The sequence below is a fragment of the Ailuropoda melanoleuca genome, chromosome 1 (assembly GCF_002007445.2).
Source record: "Ailuropoda melanoleuca isolate Jingjing chromosome 1, ASM200744v2, whole genome shotgun sequence".
Lineage (NCBI taxonomy): Eukaryota > Metazoa > Chordata > Mammalia > Carnivora > Ursidae > Ailuropoda > Ailuropoda melanoleuca.
The window spans coordinates 116,747,572-116,769,234 of record NC_048218.1 but is presented as its reverse complement, the minus strand read 5'-3'; positions in this window follow the sequence as shown (position 1 = coordinate 116,769,234).

Genomic DNA, 21,663 nt, shown 5'->3' with positions numbered 1-21,663 from the left:
TACAACTAGACGTGTCATCTTCAAACTATAAAAAATCAAAGATAAAGAAAAAGTCTCAAATGAAACCAATTGAAAAAACCTCTTATCCATAGAGAAGCAAAGATAAAAATTACATCTGTTTTCCCATAAAAAGCCATGCAAGCAAGGAGAGACTAGAGTAAAACATTTTGTGTTGAGGGAAAAATCCTACAAACTTAGAATTCTGTACCCTGTGAAATTATGCTTCAAAAGTAAAGAAGGCATAAAAACTTTCTCAGAAACAAAAATTGAGAGAATTGGTTTCCATTGGACTTGCCGTTCAAGAAGTTTTAAAAAGAAGCTCTTCAAAAGAAGTAAAATTATATAGGTCAGAAACCCAGATTTACATAAAGAAAGCCATTAGGAAAGGAATAAATAAATGTAAAATAAAAATCTGCAGGCTTCGGGGCACCTGGTTGGCTCAGTGAGTTGAGTCTGCCTTTGGCTCAGGTTGTGATCCCGGGATCAAGCCCCACATCAGGTTCCCTGTTTAGTGGGGAGTCGGCTTTGCCCTCTCCCTCCCCTCACTCATGTTCTCTCTCACTCACTCTCTCTTAAATAAATAAAATCTTTAAAAAAATATTCTGCAGGCTTGGAGTCTAACTTCCTTATCTTTGGAAGGTGATTTATTTTTCTTCTGACATTTTTCTTATTCTTCATTGATCTAACAGATTAAAGCTTGTTGCAAATAATAATGCCAGCAATGCTTTTAATTACATTATATATGTGATATATGCTTTTGTAGAAGTATAATGATCCCAATAGTAATACAAGAGACAAGAGAGGCATTAGGATTATTTTGTGGTTATAAGGTACTTGCACTGCCTGTGAAGTGGTACAGCGTCGTTTGAAAGTGAAATTGGATTTGTTGTAAATGTACACTGAAATTCTGGAGAACGGCTAAGAAAAGTAATACACACACACACACGCGCACACTCAGAGGAGTGACATCAACAAGATGGCAAAGTAGAAAGCTCCAGACTTCACCTCCTCCCACAACATCCTGATTCAACAGCTACACATGCATCAGTTCCCTTTGTGAGAAATCAAAACACTGGCTGAGCGAATCCTGCACACCGAGCAAGTGAGAAGCTACCTACATTGAAAATGGTAAGAATCACTGAAACATGCTTTTGCTGCCATAAACCCAATGTCCTGTGCAGCACCATAAAATGGGGAGGGAATCCCCAACTCTCAGCTTCTCCCTTAGAACCCAAGGGTTTGGAACACACATTTCATGACTCAACTTTTCCAGCTTCTTCCTAAGAGACTGGTTACTAACTTACCTGTCCTTTGAAGCTGACAGGCGGGGCATTCTAGTTCCTTGAGAACTGTAGGTAACAAAGTGGCAGTTGTGAATAGCCACATGGTTTCCCTGTGGCGTAGGACAAGTGAGCAGCTGATAAAGCCCAGCTCCTAGCTTCTCCATGGAAGGAGACTGCACATCTAGCACCACAACTTCTCTGGCTGCTCCCTTGGGTCTGGATTCTAATTCCTCTGTATCTGGGAGGTAGTGATATCAGCATTCACTAGCTTCCTGGGGGCTTTGGAAAACAAAGCAATAGTTTTGAACAGGTATGTAGATACTTTCTGTGACTCCTCTCCTGGCATATTCCAGCAATTAACCAAACCTCCAGGTTCTCCCTGGAAGGAATTGGACTACACATGTGACCCCCGATTTTTATAGCTGCTACCCAAGATTCTGACTTATGGCTTTTCTCTGAGAATTGTTGCTACTAGACATTCATTAGTCTCCTGGAGGCTATAGACAGCAAAGCAACAGTTTGAGAGAGCATGAGGTTTGAATAAGCATGAAGACATTTGCAACAGTTCTCAGCTTAATGCAGAGGCATTGGGAAATAAACTCTAGCTCTCAGATTTTTTTTTGAGGAGAGAAGAATTGATCTATACAACTAGGGAACCCCAATTTTCCAGCTACTATTCAAGGGACTGGCTTCTATCTTTCCTATATTGGGGCACTGATTAGAATTGGAAAAATATATATTACTGGGGCTGCTGAGAACCAAAAAAGGTAGTTTGGATGAGCACAGAGGTTTGAGAGACACCTGGAATCTGACAGTGATACTTTGTGAAGGCCTTTTCAAGCACAAAATCAGCCTATGCAGGTGGGGAGAAATTACTGTCTTATCTAACTCACAGACGCCAACACAGAGAATTAAGTAAAATGAGGAAATAGGAAAATATGTTCCAAATAAAAGAATAAGATGTCTAGAAATCAACCATAATGAAATGGAAATATTTGATTTACCCAATAAAGACTCCAAAATCTTTGAGATCTTTGAGATCAGGAGGGAAATGAATAAACAAAGGGATAATTTCAAAAAGATATAGTAAAAAAAAAGAAGTATAAAATAGAAATCATAGAGCTGAAGAATACAGTGACAGAATTTAAAAATTCAATAGAATAGTTCAACAGCAGACTAAATCAAGTAGAAGAACGAATAAGCAAATTTGAAGTCAAATGACTGGAAATCTGCAAGCCACAGGAGCATAAAAAATGAGAAAGAGTGAAGATACTTTAAGAGACTTATGAGACACCATCAAGTAGACCATTAATACCCATCAAGTAGGCAAATATGGGAGTCCCAGAAAGAAAAGAGAGAGAGAAAAAGGCAGAAAACTTATTCAAAGAAACAATGGCTGAAAATTTTCTAAATCTGGGTGAGGAAACAGATATCCAAATTTAGGAAGTTCAAAGAACACACACACACACACTAAATCCAGAGAGACCCATCGTGACAAGCATTATAATGAAATTATCAAAATTCAAAAAAAAATTTTTTTTGAAAGCAGGAAGAGGGAAGCCACTTGTCACAGAAAAGGGAATCTCCATAAGACTAACAGTAGATTTTCAGCAAAAATTTTGCAGGCCAGAAAGGAGTGGTATAATGTATTCTAAGTGTTGAAAGAAAAATACTGCCAACCAAAAATACTATGCTTGACAGAACTGTTCTTCAAAAATTAAGGAGAAAGATTTTCTCCAACAAAACTTGAAGGAGTTAATTACCACTAGACTTGCCTTTTGAGAAATGCTAAAAAGAGTTCTTCAAGTTGAAACAAAAGGAAGCTAAATAGCAACATGAAAGAATAAGTATGGAACTCATTGGTGAATATAAATATATAAACAAATACAGAATACAATTATCATAATGGTGGTGGGTAAGTCATCTTTAATTCTAGTTTAAAAGTTAAAACACAAAAGTTTTAAAAATAACTATAACTAAATTATGTATTAATGGATATACAATATAAGTAGATGTAAATTGTGACATTATACATTTAAGATTATACATAAGCTGAAAGTGAAGAGATGAAAAATATATTACCTGCAAATGGTAATCAAAATAAATCAGAGGTGGCAGAGAGCACAGCCCATAACTAAACCTATCTACAGAGCAAAACCATGGGACTTACCTGACCAGGGTACTCAGCGCACACTCTGGCTTGATTCACATCCTCAAATAATAAACTTTGCACACCCTGGGTTCTGTTCTACTGCCCTGCCAGGAAGGAAAACTAATTCATAGCCCATTTACCACTGAATATAGTACTCTGTCCCAACTGTTTAGGAAGCCTAACCAAGGCAAATTCAGAGCCCATCCTGCAGCCCCACTTGTGTAGGGAAATAAGCCAGTAGTCATACTCAACTGTTCTCAGCCAGTGGCACACCACCATCTTCATCTTCAGAGTTCAGAAACTCTACTCATCAAAAATATAGACCATAGTATGTTAAGGAACCAGACAGGAAGAACAAATTGAGCCCAAAGTTTGCAGAAGAAAGGAAATAATAAACATTTGAGCAGAAATTAATAGCATAAAGAACAGAAAAGCAATAGGGAAGTTTAGCCAAACTTTGTTGGTTCTTTGACAAGATAAACTGACAAACACTTAGCTAGAGTAAACAAGGAAAAAAGATAAAGCACCTAAGCCAACAAAATTGTAAATGAAAAGAGACATTACGACTGATACCTCAGAAATTCAAAGGATCACAGGAGGCTACTATGAAGAACTACATGCTAACAAACAGGACAACCCAGAAGAAAGAAAAAAATCTTAGAAACATACAATTTATCAAGACTGAATGCAGAAGAAAACAGAAAACCTGAATAGACCAATTATTAATAGAAAGATTGAATCAGTAATAAAAAAAAATCTTCCAAAGAAGAAAAACCCAGGACCAGATGGCTTCACTGGTGAATTTTACAAAAAATTTAAAGAGAAATCAACACCACTCTTTCTCAAATTCTCCCAAAAAATAAAATCATTTTACAAGTCCAGTATTATCTTGATACCAAACCCAGAAAAGAACAGTATTAGAAAATAAAAGCCACAAGGCAATATCCCTTATGAATAAGAGATGGGAAAAAGATCAATAAAATAGTAGCAAACCAAATCCTGCAGCACGTTAAAAGGATCATTTACGACGATCGAGGAGGATTTAACCCTGGGATGCAAGGATGGTTCAACACGCAAATCAATCAGTGTGAAACATCACATAAATAAAATGAAGACAAAAATCATATGATCATACAATAGATGCAGAAAAAACATTTGACAAAATTTAGCATCCACTTAAGATAAAAATTCTTAATAAATTAGGTGTAGAAGGAGCATATCTCACCATAAGAAAAAGCATATATGAGAAGCCCACAGCTAATAACAAACTTAATGGCAAAAGGTTGAAATCTTTTCCCCTAAAATTTGGAATTAGATAAAAGTCCTTATTCTCACCACTTCTATTCAACATAGTACCAGAATTCCTAGCTAGAGCAACCATGGAAGATAAAAAAGAAAAAAAACCAGAAATTATTAGAATTGGAAAGGAAGGAGTAAAATTGTCCTATTTGTAGATATCATGACTTAATATATAGAAAATCCTAATGTCTCAATCAAAAAACAATTATCTAATTAACAAATTTAGTAAAGTTGCAGGATACAAAATCAACTTACAAAAATTAGCAGCATTTCTATACATTTTCAATGAATTTTCTGGGAAAAAAAGACATTGATCTCATTTACAATAGAATCAAACAATAGAATACTAGGAAATGAATTTGACTAAGGAGGTGAAGGATCTCTACTCTGAAATTATAAGACATTGATGAAAGGAATTAAACAAATATGTGGAAAGGTGTGTTCATGTATTAAAAGGAATAATATTGTTTAATGTCAATACTACCAAAAGCCATGTATAGAGGCAATGCAATTCCTATCAAGGTTTCAATAGCATATTTTATGGAAGTAGTAAAAACATCCTAAAATTTGTATGGAACCACAAAGACCCTACTGAGAAAGGGGAACAAAACAGGAGGAATCCCACTTCCTGATTTCAAACTGTACTATCAAGCTATAGTCATCAAAATGGTGGTACTGGCACATACACACACACACACAAAGACATACAGAGCAATGGAAGAAAATCAAGTACCTACAAATAAACCCAATCATATGTGATCACCTAATATTTGACCAGGGAACCAATACTCAATGAGGAAAAGATAATATTAACAATAGATGGGGCTATGATAATTGGATATTCACATGTAAAAAATGAAACTGAACCTCTATCTTACAAAAATCACTAACCTTAACTCAAAGTGGATTAAAGACTTAGACCTAATGCCTGAAAATATGGAACTCCTAGGAAAAAAACATAAGACCAAATCTCATTGACATGGGTTTTATTAGTGAATTTTTGGATATGGCACCTAAGGCAGAAGCAGCAAAATTAAAAACATAAATAAATAAGTGAACAAGTGAGACTACCTGGAACTAAAATTTTCTGTATAGCAAAAGAAACAATCAATAAAGTGAAAAAAAAAACCAAAACCCTACAAGTTTGGGGGAAAAAATTGCAAACCATGTACCTGCCAAGGGGCTAATATCCAAAATATATAAAGAATTCATAGAACTGAGTAATAAAAAAATAAAAATAAAAATAAAAAACAAATGACCCAATTAAAAATGGGTAAAAAACTTGGATAGACAGTCCTCCAAAAATGATATACAAAAGGTCAACAGGTACATTAAAAGATGCTCAATATCACTAATCATTATGGAAATTCAAATTAAAACCACAGTGAGATATTGACTTACACCTGTTAGAATGATCATCATCAAAATGGCAAGAGATAACAAATGCTGGACTGGATATGGAGCAAAAGGAAACCTTGCAAACTGTTGGTGGGATTGTAAATTAGTAAAGCCACAATGGAAATTGTAGGGGAGCCTCAAGAAATTAAAAATAGAACTACTATGTGGCCCAGCAAATCCATTTTGGGGAATATATTCAAAGGAGTAAAAAACAATAACTCAAAAAGATATCTGCACCCACATGTTCATAGCAACATTATTTACAATAGCCAAGGCATGGAAACAACAAGTTATGGTTTATATAGACAACTAAATATTATTCAGTCATAAGAAATTAGAAAATCCTCTACTATTATGGACAGCATGGATGGACTTTGAGGGCATTGTGCTTAGTGAAATAAGTAAGACATAGAAAGACAAATACTGTTTGCTCTCACTTATATGGGGACTCTAAAAACAAAACAAATCCCATAGAAAGAATTATGGTTACCAGAAGCAGAGGGTGGGGGGAGGGGAAAGAGGAGGAAGCTGGTCAAAAGGTACAAACTTTCAGTCCTGTTACAGAATAAATAAGTCTTACAGATATAATGTGCACTGCACATGGTGACTACAGCTAACACTGCTGTAAGATATATAGGAAAATCATTAGAGAATGAATCTTAAAAGTTCTCTGCACAAGCAGAACTTTTTTTTTCTTTTTCATTGTATTTATATGAGAAAACGGATGTTGGGTGAACCTATTGTGGATATCATTTCACAGTATGTGTAAAATCAAACCATCATGTGTATGTCAATTATTTCTCAATAAGGTGGGAAAATTTTATGAAGCAATGGTAATCAAAACAATATGGTACTGGCACAAAAACAGACATACAGAACAATGAAACAGAATAGAGAACCCCCAAATAAGTTCACATTTTATGGCAAACTGATCTTTGACAAAGGTACCAAGACACACAATGGGAAAAGAATGGTCTTTTAATAAATGGTATTGGGAAAAATTGATATACAAATGCAGAAGAATGAAATTGGATCTTTATCTCACACTATAAATAAAAATAAACCACAAATGGATCAAGTACTTAAGTATAACACCTGCATCTGCAAAACTACTTTAAAAAATACAGGGAAAATAGTTTTTGAGATTGGCCTTGTCAATGATTTTTTCCTCATAGCAAAAGCACAGGGGTAAGAAACCGAAACAGACAAGCAGGATTACATCAACTAAAAAGCTTCTGCCCAGAAAACAATCAGTAGGGTGAAAAAACAACCTATGGAATAGGAGAAAATATTTGCAAACCATATATCTGATGAGTTAATCTCCAAAATATGTAAGGAATTTCTATACTCCTTCAAAAAAAACCCTGGATTTATAAGACATACAAATGTTAATAGGCATGTGAAAATTGCTCAGTGTTACTAATCATCAGAGGAATGCAAATAACCACAATGAGATATCACTTCACACCTGTTATAATGGCTATTTTCAAAAAGGCAAAAAATAGGAAGTGTTGGCAAGAGTGTGGAGAAGAGGAATCTTGTACTCTGTTTTTGGGAATGTAAATTGGTGTAGCCGTTGTGGAAAACAGCCTTAAAAAATTTAAAATAGAGCTACTATATGACCAGCAATCCCACTCCTGGTTCAAAGATATATCTGCAGTCCCGTGTCATTGCAGCATTACTCACAATAGCCAAGCAAGTAAACAACCTAAATGTTTGTTGACGGATGAACTGATAGAGTGAATGTGTGTGAGCACACACACACACAAATATTATTCAGTCCTAAAAGTGAAGGAAATCCTGCCATTTGAAAGAAAAAAAAGAAGATGAACCTGCAGGATGTTGTGCTAAGTCAAATAAACTAGACACAGAAAGACGATTATGCACAGTTTCATTATATGTGAATTTAAAATAGATTCATAGAAGCAGACAGTATAGTGGTGGTTACCAGGGGTAGCATGGAATAGGAAATGGGAACACGTTGGCTAAATAATGTAAAGTCTCAGTTACGCAAGATAGATAAGTTCTGGAGATCAAATGTATAGCACATTTGCTGTAATTTACAATTCTGTATCATTTACTTGAAATTTTTCAGAAGGATAGGTCTTAATTAAGCATTCACACACACACACACACACAATGGTAACGGTGTGAGGGGGTGGATATATGAATTAGCTTGACCATGGTGATCATTTCAAAACGGTACCTATATGAGAACATCAAGTTGTAAACCTTAAATATATCAAATTTCTATTTGTCAAAAACATTTTGATAAAGCTGAAAAAAGTAAAACTGATACAGTAAGAGAAAATGTAATCATGTAAGATGGTCAGCTAAAACCACAACAGGCATAAAAACTATAGATGACAATAATATGAACAGAGAACAATGGCAAAATAATAAACAGTTATAAATACGGTAAACGTTAATCTAACTATATCAACACGCACTTCGAACATTAATGGCCTGAATACATCAATCGAAATCTATCAAGAAAAAGACAAAGATGTCTTCTCTCAGCACTCCATTTCAACATCATATTGGAAGTATTGACTAATGCAATCAGGTTAAGACAGAAGAAATAAAAGTTATAGAGATTGGGAAAATATAAAGATGTCTGAACAAGATACAGGATTGTGTATGTAGAAAATCTGAATCAACAAAAACCTGCTGGAACGAATAAGCAGTTATAGCAAGTTTGCAGGATGCAAACCTAATGTGTAAAAGTCAATCACTTACCCATATACCAGCAACAAATGAATGGAATATGGAAAAAAAGAACACTTACAAGAACAACCCCCCAATAAAATACTCAGGAATAAAACATGTACAAGATCTATATGAGATAAACTACAAAACTCTGATGAACAAAATCAAGTAAGAGCTAAATAAATGGAAAGATAGTTCACGCCCGTGGTCTTGGATGGGAAGACTAAAATATTGTCAAGATGTCAGTTCTTTCCAACTTGATCTACAGATTCAGTACAATTTCAATCAGAATCCAAGCAAGTTATTTTGTGAATATTGAAAAACTGATTCTCTCTCTCTCTCTTTTTTAAAGTAAGCTCTATGCCCAGCGTGTGGGGCTTGAACTCTAAACCCTGATATCAAGAGTCACATGCTCTACCGACTGAGCTAACCAGGCACCCTTGAAAAACTGATTCTGAAGTTTAGTAGGTAGGCAAAAAACTCAGAATAGCCAACACAATATTGAAAGAGAAGACAAAAGTTGGAGGACTGATATTACTCAACCTCAAAACTTACCACAAGTTACAGTAAGCAAGCCTGTGTGATGTTGGCACAAGAATAGGCCAACAGATCATTGGAATAGAGAACCCAGAAACAGACCCACATCATCACAGTGAATGGACCCTTGACAAAGGAGCAAGGCAAAGACAGTGAAGCAAAGGTAGACTTTTCAACAAATGATGTTAGAATAACTGAACATTCACATGCAAAACAAAGTAAAAGGAATCTAGAGCCAGGACTTAAACTCTATACAAAAATTAAGTCAAAGTAGATTGCAGACCCAAATGTAAAGTACAAAACTCTAAAGCTCCTGGAAGATAAAAGGGGAAAATCTAGATGATTTTGAGTGTGGCAATGACTTTTTTGATATGACATAATCCATGAGAGAATTGAAAACTGAACCTCATTAAAATTAAAAAAATCTGCTCTGTGAAAAACACTATCAAGAGAATGAAAAGTCAAGCCACAGACGGGGAGAAAATATTTGCAAAACATATATCTGAGAAAGAGACTTATCCAGATTATACAAAAACCTCTTAAAACGTAACAGTAAGAAAACAATCTGACTAAAAAATGGGCCAAAGACCTTAACATACAAGTCAGCAGAGAAACATAGGTAGCAAGTAAACATATACAAGATACTCTAAATCATGTCATCAGGGAAATGCAAATTAAAATAACAATAACAAACCACTACAAACTTATTAGCATGGCCAAAATCCAGAACAAGGACACCACCAAATGCTAATGAGGATATAAAGAGAGAGGAACTCATTCATTGCTGGTGAGAATGCAAAATGGTAAAACTAATTTGGAGGACAGTTTGTTACTTTCTTACAAAAACTAAACAAACACTTACCAATGACCCAGTAATGCATTACTTAGTATTTACCCAAAGGAGTTGAAAATGTATGTCTACATAAAATCCTATATATGGATGTTTATAGCAGCTTTATTCACAGTTGCCAAAACTTGGAAGCAACCGAGATGTTCTTAAGATAGCTTGAATGGATGAATAAACTGGGATGTATCCAGACAATGAAATGTTACTCATCATTTAAAAAAAAAATTAGCTATCAAACCATGAAAAGACACAGAAAGTAAAGAAGCCAATCTGAAAAAAAAAAAACAAAAAGAAGCCGATCTAAAAGGCTACATCCTGTATGATCCCAGCTACATAACATTCATTAAAGGGCAAAAGTATAAAGACAGTAAAAAGATCAGTGGTTGCCAGGGGGTGGGGGAAGGGAAAGGGATTAATAGGCAGAATGCACAGGATTTCTAGGACATGGAATTTACTGTGCATGATGCTACAATGGTGGATCCATGCCATTATACGTTCTCTAAATCCTAGAACATACACCACCAAGCGTGAACCCTAACGTAAACTACAGACTTTGGATGATAATTGTAGCAAATGTATGGCTCTGATGAGAGGTATTGGCAATGGATAAGGCAATGCATGGACAATTTCTGTACTTTCAGCTCAATTTTGCTGTTAACCTAAAACTGCTCAAAAAATAGTCTATTAAAAATTAAAAGAAAAATGTCAATTTATTTTAAAATAAAAGTTTAAAGGACCATGAATAAAATAACATTGAACTTCAAGGTAGGGAGGGAAAGATTAAAAAATGAACTGGTTTTCTAAATGATATTTACTTATTTTTTCAATTTTCACAAAAGTGAATATATATAAGGTCAATAATCTGTTATTTATTATTTATTAGAGTAGCTGAAATTCAAATGGGAATTTTTAGAAGATTGCTTTAGGAAAAAATATTTATTCATTTGATGTTGATTCTAGGGGAAGAAAATTAGAAGATGCTATTTTATTTACAAAACATTAAATGTATAATGTATTTATTTTCCTGATTTTAATATAACGCATTTTGATTTATATGTAATATATATTTAAAGATTTATTTATTTTCTTTTTTGAGAGAGAGAGTGGTGGGGAAGGGCAGAGGGAGAATCCCAAGCAGACTCCCCACTGAGCATGGAGCCCTATGTGGGGCTCCATCTCACGACCCTGAGATCAAGACCTGAGCAGACATCAAGAGTCGGACGCTTAACTGACTGAGCCATCCAGGTGCCCCTGTAATTTATGTTTTTATTGTTAATTTCATTAACAATAAAAAGAACAAGTGCTACTTGATTGACTCCATTACCAGCTTCACGTCATTACTCATTGAAGCTTATCTGGACCATCCCAAATAACTCAGCAACCCATCCTCACCATCTGTCCCAGGTGTCACTCCAGGTTCTCATCATTCTAGTCGGTTTTTTGTTTGTTTGTTTTGATAGCAGTTATGATTTTGTAACATAGGAATTCAGTTTGGGGTTTATTAAATCTCTGCATGGATAAATCAAATAGACAGTTGGATATATAAATCTGGAATTTTGGAGGCTGGGCTGGACTGTAGATACAAATGCTGAAGTTGTTGGTATGTAAAAGAAGTAGAAATCCTTGGGACTTGAAGGGACTGCCAAGAATGTGAGTGTGGTTGACAATAGAAGAGACTGAGCCCAGGGGTACTGCAGTGCGAAGAACATAGGGTGAAGAACATGGGCCCACAGAAGGCTGAATAAAAGGAACTAGTGAGGTAGAAAAATACTGAGTGAATGTGGTATTTGGAGATCAAGTGAGGAAATGTTTTCAGGAGCAGAGAGTAATATATTGTCAAATGCCGTTGATAGATCAAGTTGAAGAATATCTGTGAGTTGATCATGGATTTGGTGACTAGACGTAACTGATGTACTAGACAAGAGAATTTTTTTTTTTAATAGTGTAAGAGCCATATTACCAAACAAAGATGGCAACAGAAAATAACAAAGAACTTCATTTTTGTGCCACTGTCCTAGTTTCTTCTGGCTGTGACAAGAGAAGTTTTGGTGGAGTGATGGGTCAAAGTTCTGATTGGAGTGTGTTTAATGGGAATAAGTCTGAAAGGGAAGCTGGGGACTGGGGAGAGGAAAGTGCTGTTGTTGTTGTTTGCTTATGTAGGAGACACAAACATATTTGTGTGCTGATGGGAATGAGTCAATAAAGATAGTTCTCTATTAAAGAATATTTAAGAAGGATGGGACCTCACGGTTTCAGGAATTAGCATTAGATAGAAGCATGGACTGTGTGTTCTTTAACAACAGACAGAAAGGCAGAATATGAAGTTGAAAGTGCTGGTAGGTAAGTAGATGTGGACATGTGGCCCATGGAAGTTCTCATACAATTACTTTAATTTCTTAGTAGGAAATATGTAACTGAAGTTGAGGATAGAGAAGAAAGCATAAAATAGATGTGCAATGCAAAGAGAGAGAAAATAAAGGCTTTACCGCATGATAATTAAGGTTGATGATCATGAGTTTGATGCAAAACTTCCCTAGTTTCTAATATTGTATTAATGACTACAAACTTTGCTCTAAGCAATGTCTAGCTGCACTGTACATGTCATCACATCGTTACATACTAAACACGCACATGCACACGCTGGTAGAGCAACAGAAGCTTTCTTTAGGTTTCTTTTTTCATAGTGACTTTTTCTTTTCTTTGAATTTACTTTTACTTAAACTTCCACCTTTATATTTAAATTGTGTCTCTTGTAAATAACATATAGTCACTTTTAATCCAGATGACCATATCTTTTTAATTAAAATATTTAGGTATATTCATTTAATGTAATTAGTGATATATTTGGGTTTTTTCTTTCTATCTTTTATTTATTTCCTATTCAAACTACTTGTCTTATGTTTCTTTTTTTCCTTCCTTCAACTGGATTAACATCAGATTTTTTTATGCAGCATTTTCTTTCCAGTACCTTATTGACTATGTATTTTTATTGTATTATTTTTTCTATTTCTTAACATCAAATAGATAACTTTTAAAAATCCTTGTTTGAAAGCTCCAATAACTAGACTATCTTTGAAACTGGTTTTCTAAAATATTTTGTGCTTCTTTTTGTTCTTTTGATCTTATTTCTCAGAATGATTTGTAATTTTTCACTAAATGCTATATATTCCATCAGGAAAATTGTAGATTAATAAATTGTTTTCTTACAACAGAGAAGATGGCTAATTACCACGATCCAAATGAGAGTGAGCTAACTCACAATTGTGCAGGGCTGGCTTTATTACCCTCAAACTTCCTCCCATTCCTAGGGTTTACCCCCTCAGGTATTCTGAGGGATTAGGGGATCCCTGGATTCTGGTTTTCAAGAGAGATGAGTTGGATCCTGAACACTAATCCTTGTTTTCTTTGATCTTAAGGATGCCAGGCTTTTTATTTGGCTTTTTGCTCAGTCTTCTGTTCTGAGTTGCTTTGGAATTTGATAAATGACTTGGGACAGGGATTGTGAGTTTATTATGTTGAGTTTAGAGTTCTCTGACCTTTGCTTCTTACTAGAATCCAGTCCCTTTGGATCTCTTTCCGCCTCCTCCCCCCCACCCCGCCCCAGCCCCTTGTTCTGCAAGATTGTTAAAAAAAATAAAATCAGGTTTCTCTGTTTTTTTGTACTTGTTTTCTGTGTGGATCTCAGTTTCATTTTTGTTTTGGTTGGGGGGGGGGTTGCTTTTGTTTTTGTTTTTGTTTTTCTGTAGGCCTAGAATATTAGCAAATGGCCTGGCCTGAGGGATTGTTGGCTCACCTGTCTGGGAGCTTCCCCTTTGTCTGGAATTTTTTCCCTTTAAGTCCTGGTTGCTTTAGCATCTCTCCAATTCCTTCAAACAGTTTTTCTCTCTGTATTTTCTCTCTTGATTTTTAAGTTCCTTTCAACAGGATTATTGGACTGCTGTGACTAAAAATGAATGTGGGCATTCTGATTCCAGAGGTTCCCTGGACTGCAGTCCTGTGAAAAGCAGGATGACTTCCCTCACTTCCAGAGACTGATTATTGAGTCACCCATCTGTAAATATGAACACACGGTATGCTTCTGGTCACCATGGTTTTAAATAAATCCATCCCTTAAAACTGCTGTGAGATCAGCCAGATTTGGAGACTTCTGCAATCTCTATCTTGCAGATCATAAACAAGATTAGGGGAGTGAGGCTGGGTGAGTTCCTGAGATCTTTGCTGTTCTTTATTTGACTATAAAATTACCTAGAAATCAAATTCCACCATTATTTGCACAACTGAGTTTCTACACTAGCTGATGAAGGACTATTAACGATGCCCGGTGTATACTTTCTACTGAATTTTAAAAATCTACCTCAAAAATTCCACTTATATTCTTGGCATTGGTGACAATTCACTAGCAATATGCGATCACTCAATTAGAAGAAACAACAGAGGAGGGATACTCACTACATGACCCCTTGGGGTTAGTTCGTGGCCCTGTGTTCACCACTTGACGATATCACAGGAACAGCACAATGGGTTCTTCAGGACGAACCATAGCAAAGTTAAGAATGAAGTAGATGATATACTGATATATGCATTTGTTCTTAAATCCTAACTTGCCACATTATCTGTGCTAAAAAGTATGGTTGTACCTACAAAGATTTATGTGACTAATGAAAATACTGAAGGGTATAATGTTATAGGCATTCTCCCATTTCACAGTTGACAATATTGAGTATTATCTAACTCCTTTGCTCCTGGAAAGCAGCAAAAGTAGAGAAATCCTTGACCCTTTTGTGTTTTGACAATGGCTAACCTCAAAGAACCACCATATATTCTTGGATAAGACCTACTTCCATTCTACCATAAGACTTACTTCTTTAGCTGTCTTTATAAAACCCAAGATCCTCTTCCTTTTCTCTGAAACATCCCTCACTAAAGAACATTTCCCTATTGCAATAGCTTGAATAAAGTCATCTCCTTAATTGTCTGGTGCATTTTATTTTTGATAACAGAAAAGAGAAGACTTTAATGAAAATATAACTTGTATTCTTGGAGAATGTTATTCTATATAACAAATAAGCATAATGATATGCCAAGAAGCAACTTAAATTATTCTAAAAATTGCAAGTACATTCCAAAAGAATACAATTTAAAGCAGGATTTACCTTGGTGAAGTATTAGTGATCTGGGTGATTGAGCTGAAAGACTTTCAAGAACATGGTATAAAAAGAAAAAGATTAAAACTCTGTGAAAAGTGAGATAAGTGACATGAAGCATTTATCACAAAGTTTCCCTGTCTATTTAATAGGAGTTCTGTAGGAAAAGCCATAAGAATGGGAAAAAAGGTAAAAATCAAAGAATTGATTGTTGACATATTTCGAGACCTGAGGAGACATAGGATCTCAGATCGAAGGGATTACCAGGTGCCAAGGCAATATATTTTGGGAGAATAAAAGATTCACATCTCGAGCTAACCTCATAAAATTTCTATGCTCCAAGAGAAAAATCCTAAAACCTCTCGGAGTGGAAAATCTTGAAGAGGTTACTTATAAAGTAACAAGACACAGAATTAGCATCAACTATTCTAATGCATAATGTCATCAAATAATAATGGTAGATAGCATATTTAGTACAGGCTTTGCTCTAGTTTTTTTTGAAACTGTTTCCTCTTTTAATCTTCTTATCAACCTGATGAAGTGGGTACTTGGTATAACCCTTATTTTTTAGAGAAGGAAGTGAAGACAGAAAAATATTAAATAAGTTGCCTAAGGTCACACAGCTGGTAAGCAGATATAGAGACTCAAACACGGACAGCCTGGCTGCAGAGCCCGTGCTTTTGTCTGGCTTGAGGGAAATGCATGTAGAGCAAATGATTATCCAAATGTGAGAGAAAAATAAACATATTTTTAGGCACACCAAACCTGAGACATTTTGCCTCATGAAATCACTTAGGAAGAGAATATAGACCCAGAGAAAATGTCCAAGGGCTAGGCCTGGGCTTTCTAATATTTAGAAGTTGGCCCAAGGAGATCAAAGAAAATGCGGACAGAATCAAGAGTAGAATTCTAGACACTAAGAAAATGCTCCATGAAAATGGGTGGATGTCATACTGAAGACAGCTATCAGATGAATGCAAAGGATTAAAGTATAACCTGTGGATTTGGTAATGTGGAGATCACTGGAAGAGCTGGGAGAGACAAAAATCTGACTGGGACAAATTCATGAAGGAATGGGAAGGAAAGCTGTAGGGACAGGAGATACAAACCCTCCCTGATTATGATGTAATTTTTTTTAAAGATTTTATTTATTTATTTGACAGAGAGAGGGAGAGAGTACAAGCAGGGGGACCAGGGGGAACAGTAGAGAAGGAGAAGCAGGCTCCCCACTGAGCAGGGAACCTGATGCGGGGCTCCATCCCAGGACCCTGAGATTATGACCTGAGCCAAAGGCAGACGCTTAACCATCTGAGCCACCCAGGCACCCAGCTTATGATGTGATTTTGGAATATAGGTGAGGTTTGGTGGGGTGAGGTCTGGAGCCGACAACCAGGAAAAAATTCTTGAGACATCTGGTGCAAAATTGGTGGTTTATTAAAGCATGGGGACAGGACCCGTGGGCAGAAAGAGCTGCTGCCCCGGGTTGTGAGGGGTGCTGATTATATACTGTGGGGTTGGAGGAGGTAAAGAAAACGGAGTTTGAGAAAGAACTTTCATGTATTAAAGAAGACTCACAAGATACTGGAGACCTTGTCTTTGTCAAGTTAAGGTTGTTGACCCGTCTAGTAAGGCATTAACAGTATGATAGTTGAGAGCTTCCTGGAGGAATGTTACATTCCTCCTACCCCGTGTCCTTATCAATGGGCTGCAGGTTTAAAAGAAATTCAATTTTATTCACATTTCCTTCTCCGTCAGCCTCCCTCAATTTTATGGAGGGGAGGGTGATGTTAGGGCTTCAGGAAACTGAGTTATGGGTCTCTGGAAGGCTATTAATAAGAAAGCTTCTTCCTTGTAAATCACTAGGACTTGTGTAAACTGAGGGAGACTCAGGTCTTGCAGGGTTGTGATCTCTACAGGTTGTTTTTCCTTTCCTTTCTACTTGTTTTTCCTTTAGGGCAGCCTGGGGAGAACTGGCAGTTTGTATTTATTTATCCCATGGCGGGGGCGGTGTGGGGTGCCAGTTTCTGCTTTGTCCTCAGCTAGCCTTCTGCTCCCTCATCAATTACATGTCGATCCATAATCACTGGCCCCTCCATGGCATGGAGAGCCACGTCCAGTGTGATGAAAGACCTAAACTTAAATTACAGAATTTAAAAATCCTGGATAAGAGTATGTAGGGAAATATTTATATTTTATAGTGAGACCTACTTAAGCAAGGCATGAAATTGAGAATTTGTACCACAGAAAAAGTGAAAATAGTTGTAAGCTATGGTTAAAAATTAACAATAGACTGGTGAAAGCAGACGAAATATTCCAGTCTTCAACAAAAGGCAAGCAAGTGAATATAAAACCTTCAAATAATTTGAAAACACAATTTAAAGATGACGAAATAAATACAAGTAATAAAAACATAAAAAAATAAAAAAATCTTATATACAAGAAAATATGGGAATGAAAATAAATAAAATTGGATACTATTCTTGACCGTTTACTGGAACAAATAAAGATAATTTTAAACATGCTTAGTGGGTGATGATGTGTGAAAAAGACTGCTCCTGTACACTGTTGGTAGGAATGTGGATTGATCCAAACTTTTTGAACCAGTTTGGAATTCTGTCAAAATTTAATTGATAACTTAAATTTCAGAATTCGTCCCACATACCTCATAATTCCTGTGTAAAATGAAGCCTGTACAGGAATATTTGTTTTAATATTATTTGCAATAGAAAAAAACCCTAAAAACAAATTAAATATTAATGCATGGCTGCACAGTTAAATGCATTACAGAACATGCATACTTTGGAATGTTGTACAACTTTAAAGAGAAATGATGTAAATTATTTTGGTAAAATGAAATGACCTCCAAGCAAATGTTAAGCATGAAAAAGCAAGTTGTAGTAAGATTTATTGACCAAACTCAATTTAAAAAAATGTAACTAGCGCACTAATTGTACATAAAAGAAAGAATGTCTATAATCTACATGAAAAATGTAAACTGTGGTAACCTCTGAGGGGTGGGTTTAGGGTGTGGGGAGAGAAGCAATACTGGATCATTACCTCATTTTACTCAAAGCTTCATTGAATCACTTGAACTTTTTAATGAGTGATTTTTTTTTATAAAGATTTTATTTATTTATTTGACAGAGATAGAGACAGCCAGTGAGAGAGGGAACACAAGCAGGGGGAGTGGGAGAGGAAGAAGCAGGCTCATAGCAGAAGAGCCTGATGTGGGGCTCGATCCCATATGCCGGGATCACGCCCTGAGCCAAAGGCAGACGCTTAACCACTGTGCCACCCAGGCGCCCCAAGTGATTTTTTTTTTAATTTCTAAAGGTAGGAAGTATTTTATTTACTTTAAAAGGAAGAATAAAAGAAGCATAATAATTATATTCTCCACATTACAACATAAGCCAAGACCAATTCTACATGGATAAAAGAGAGATAAGAAGTGAGACCTAAAAGATCTAAAGGTTTTATCAAAATTAGGAGGATTACTATAGGACAAAAGCTCTGGGAAAAAAATCAGTAAGCAGAGTATTAGCATTTTTAATACAGACATTTGCATAAAGTATGCATGTATATTTTAATATATGCATAGGAAATGAAACACATAGAAAAATGTGTTAACGATGGCTATTTCTTGAATGACAACATTTTCTACTTTTACGTATTTCTGTAAACTTTCTCTTTTTCTCCCCTCCAAGGAGCAGTGATTTTGTTTAATAACAAAGTGGAACATTGCATCAAGTGTCTTTTATGTAACTGCTGTGGACCATCTAGGAATCTGTGGATGGACAATAGTCCGTACGTCAGGAAGTGTGTTGTGGTCAGCCTGACCAGCAGCAGAGCAGAAAGAATAGGTTGGCCTTGAGTCTTGTGCCCGTGTTTGCTCGGCTTTGTTAGATTCGAAACTGAGAGTGTGAACTAGGAGATTAGATACTGATTACTTGTATTCTGTCTTGGAACCTCAGAGCCCAGGCCCGCACAAAGCCATGTGGGTTACAAGCGTTTTGTTTGACGAGTCTGTGTTTGGGAACCACCAGTGAAGGGGCGGGAAAGCTGGCTCTGAGTTTGTTGTATCCGTGTTTCTCCCGCCCATGATCCTGTCGTTCCAGAGGAAACAAGCTGCACTTGGTCCCTTCGGCTGGATGCACGCTGTGGCTGGGGAGGACAGGGAGGTTAAACAACAACTAATTACAGTTCTAATACAAACTGCAATGTTTGTTACGGGCTGATTGTGTTCCCCCAAATTCATCTGTGGATGCCCAAACACCCAGAAGTTCAGAATGTGACTGTATTTGGATATAGGACCTTTAAAGGAGTACTTAAGTTAAAATGAGGCTTTTAAGGTGGGCCCTACTCCCATCTGACTGGTGTTTTTATAAAAAGAGGAGATTAGGACACACGGAGGGACACGCAGGCATGCGCTTGCACACATACAAGACCATGGGAGCGCATCGCAAGAAGGTGGCCACGTGCAAGCCAAGGGGGGAGGCCTCAGGAGAAGCCCAATGTGACCCATAACCTCGACTTTAGACTTCCAGTGTCAGAACTGCGAGGACTAACTTTCTATTTAAGCCATCCAGTCTGTGGATCTTGTTGCAGCATCCCGGTAAACTAGTAAGTTCAAGGTGCTCTGGGAAAGTGTCCCGGGCAACGACTGCTTTCCACAGGGAGGGGCTGTTAAGCCTCAGTAACAAGCAACGGTTGGCGGTTGGCAGTCCTGTGGATGCCGCCCAGGTAGAGGCAGCACTGAGAGAGCTGGGAAGAAATTTAAGGACTGTAAACAGGCAGTTCATATGACCATCCTGGAAGTTTCAAAAGATACACATAGCTGCCATGTGGAAACCAGTGAGAAGCTTGGGGGGACAGAGGAGACTGAGCACAAGTCTGAGGGCAAAACAGGAAGGGGGAGCTGTTACCAAAGCCAGAGCATGGAAGCCTCAAGGCTGATCTCGGGGATGGGACCCCCAAGCAGCAGCTTCTGAAGCAAGCCCCAGGCGGACAGTACACTGAAGGGGCCTGAGGAGGGAACGGGAGTTCAAGAAACAGACACAGTATTTCTAGGCAGCTTCTTTGAGAAGTGTGGCTGGGAAGTCCAGGGGAATTTGAATGGGAACCCGGGACATTTGGAGAGATGCATTGGTAGATTTCGCTGATACCATACCGTGGTTCCCCGTGTGAGGAGGCCGAAGCAGCATCACCTGGAACTTGGAAAATGCAAATTCGCAGCCCCCTCCCTTCCACCTACTGAATCAGAGACTTTGGGAGTGGGGCCCAGAGAGCCACAGCTTTTGGAATATTATTTAAAGTGTATGCAGATGAACTATAAACATAGAAAGCCCTTATAATTGATGGAGTTCGCATCTCAATTTATAATTCTTTTTTTGTTAAGATTTCATTTAGTTATTTGACAGAGAGAGAGAGAGCATGACCAATTAACAGCAGACAGAGGGAGAGGCAGAGGGAAAAGCAGACTCCCCACTGAGCAGGGAGCCTGATGTGGGGCTCGATCCCAGGACCCTGGGATCATGACCTGAGCTGAAGGCAGACGCTTCACCGACTGAGCCACCCAAGCGTCCCATCAATTTTTAATTCTTTATTTCATTTATTTAACTTTTTAAATTCATTTACTGCTGTCCAGTGAGGGGAGATAAGCATGGAGAACACACACTGATCTATACCAGAGATAGTAAAGAGTGACTGTAGGAAATGTGAAACGCCTGGCCAGAATATCATGGTCAAGTTTTGTGAGGTTGCTGTGTTTAGTTCTGTGTTCAAAGATGTTTAATATTTTTTGGTGTGTTTGTTCCTCTCTACCAACTCCCCCACCCCCACCTCATATTGACTTAATGTAACATTTATTATGTGCACTCAGTTTATTTGAGGAAATATTTTAGTTTTCATAACGTCTTTCTCTTTGTATATACAATGCTTTTCCTAAGTAGTTGTTCAAAACTTCTTTCAAATTTTAGATTCACATCCATATCACAGCTATCATGCTTCTCAAACCCTTTGTTATGTCATGCCTTTGGGACTAATTATGGTTCAACCATTTCTGTTTCTCACTTACTTGCATTTCTCCTACATCTGAGCTTTGCAGTGATGTGTTCTTGCTTCCTCACTAGCAGATGTGAGTGTTGGCGAAGGATGGCGGCAAGCTGCGTGCCCCTGTATATCACATCCAGGGCTTCGCCATAGACGGGGCCACTACCTTCTAGTGGCTACGATCATATTATCACAACGGCCACAACTATCGCAAGGGCAACACCTCACCTGAGCTGTGCTCTGTAT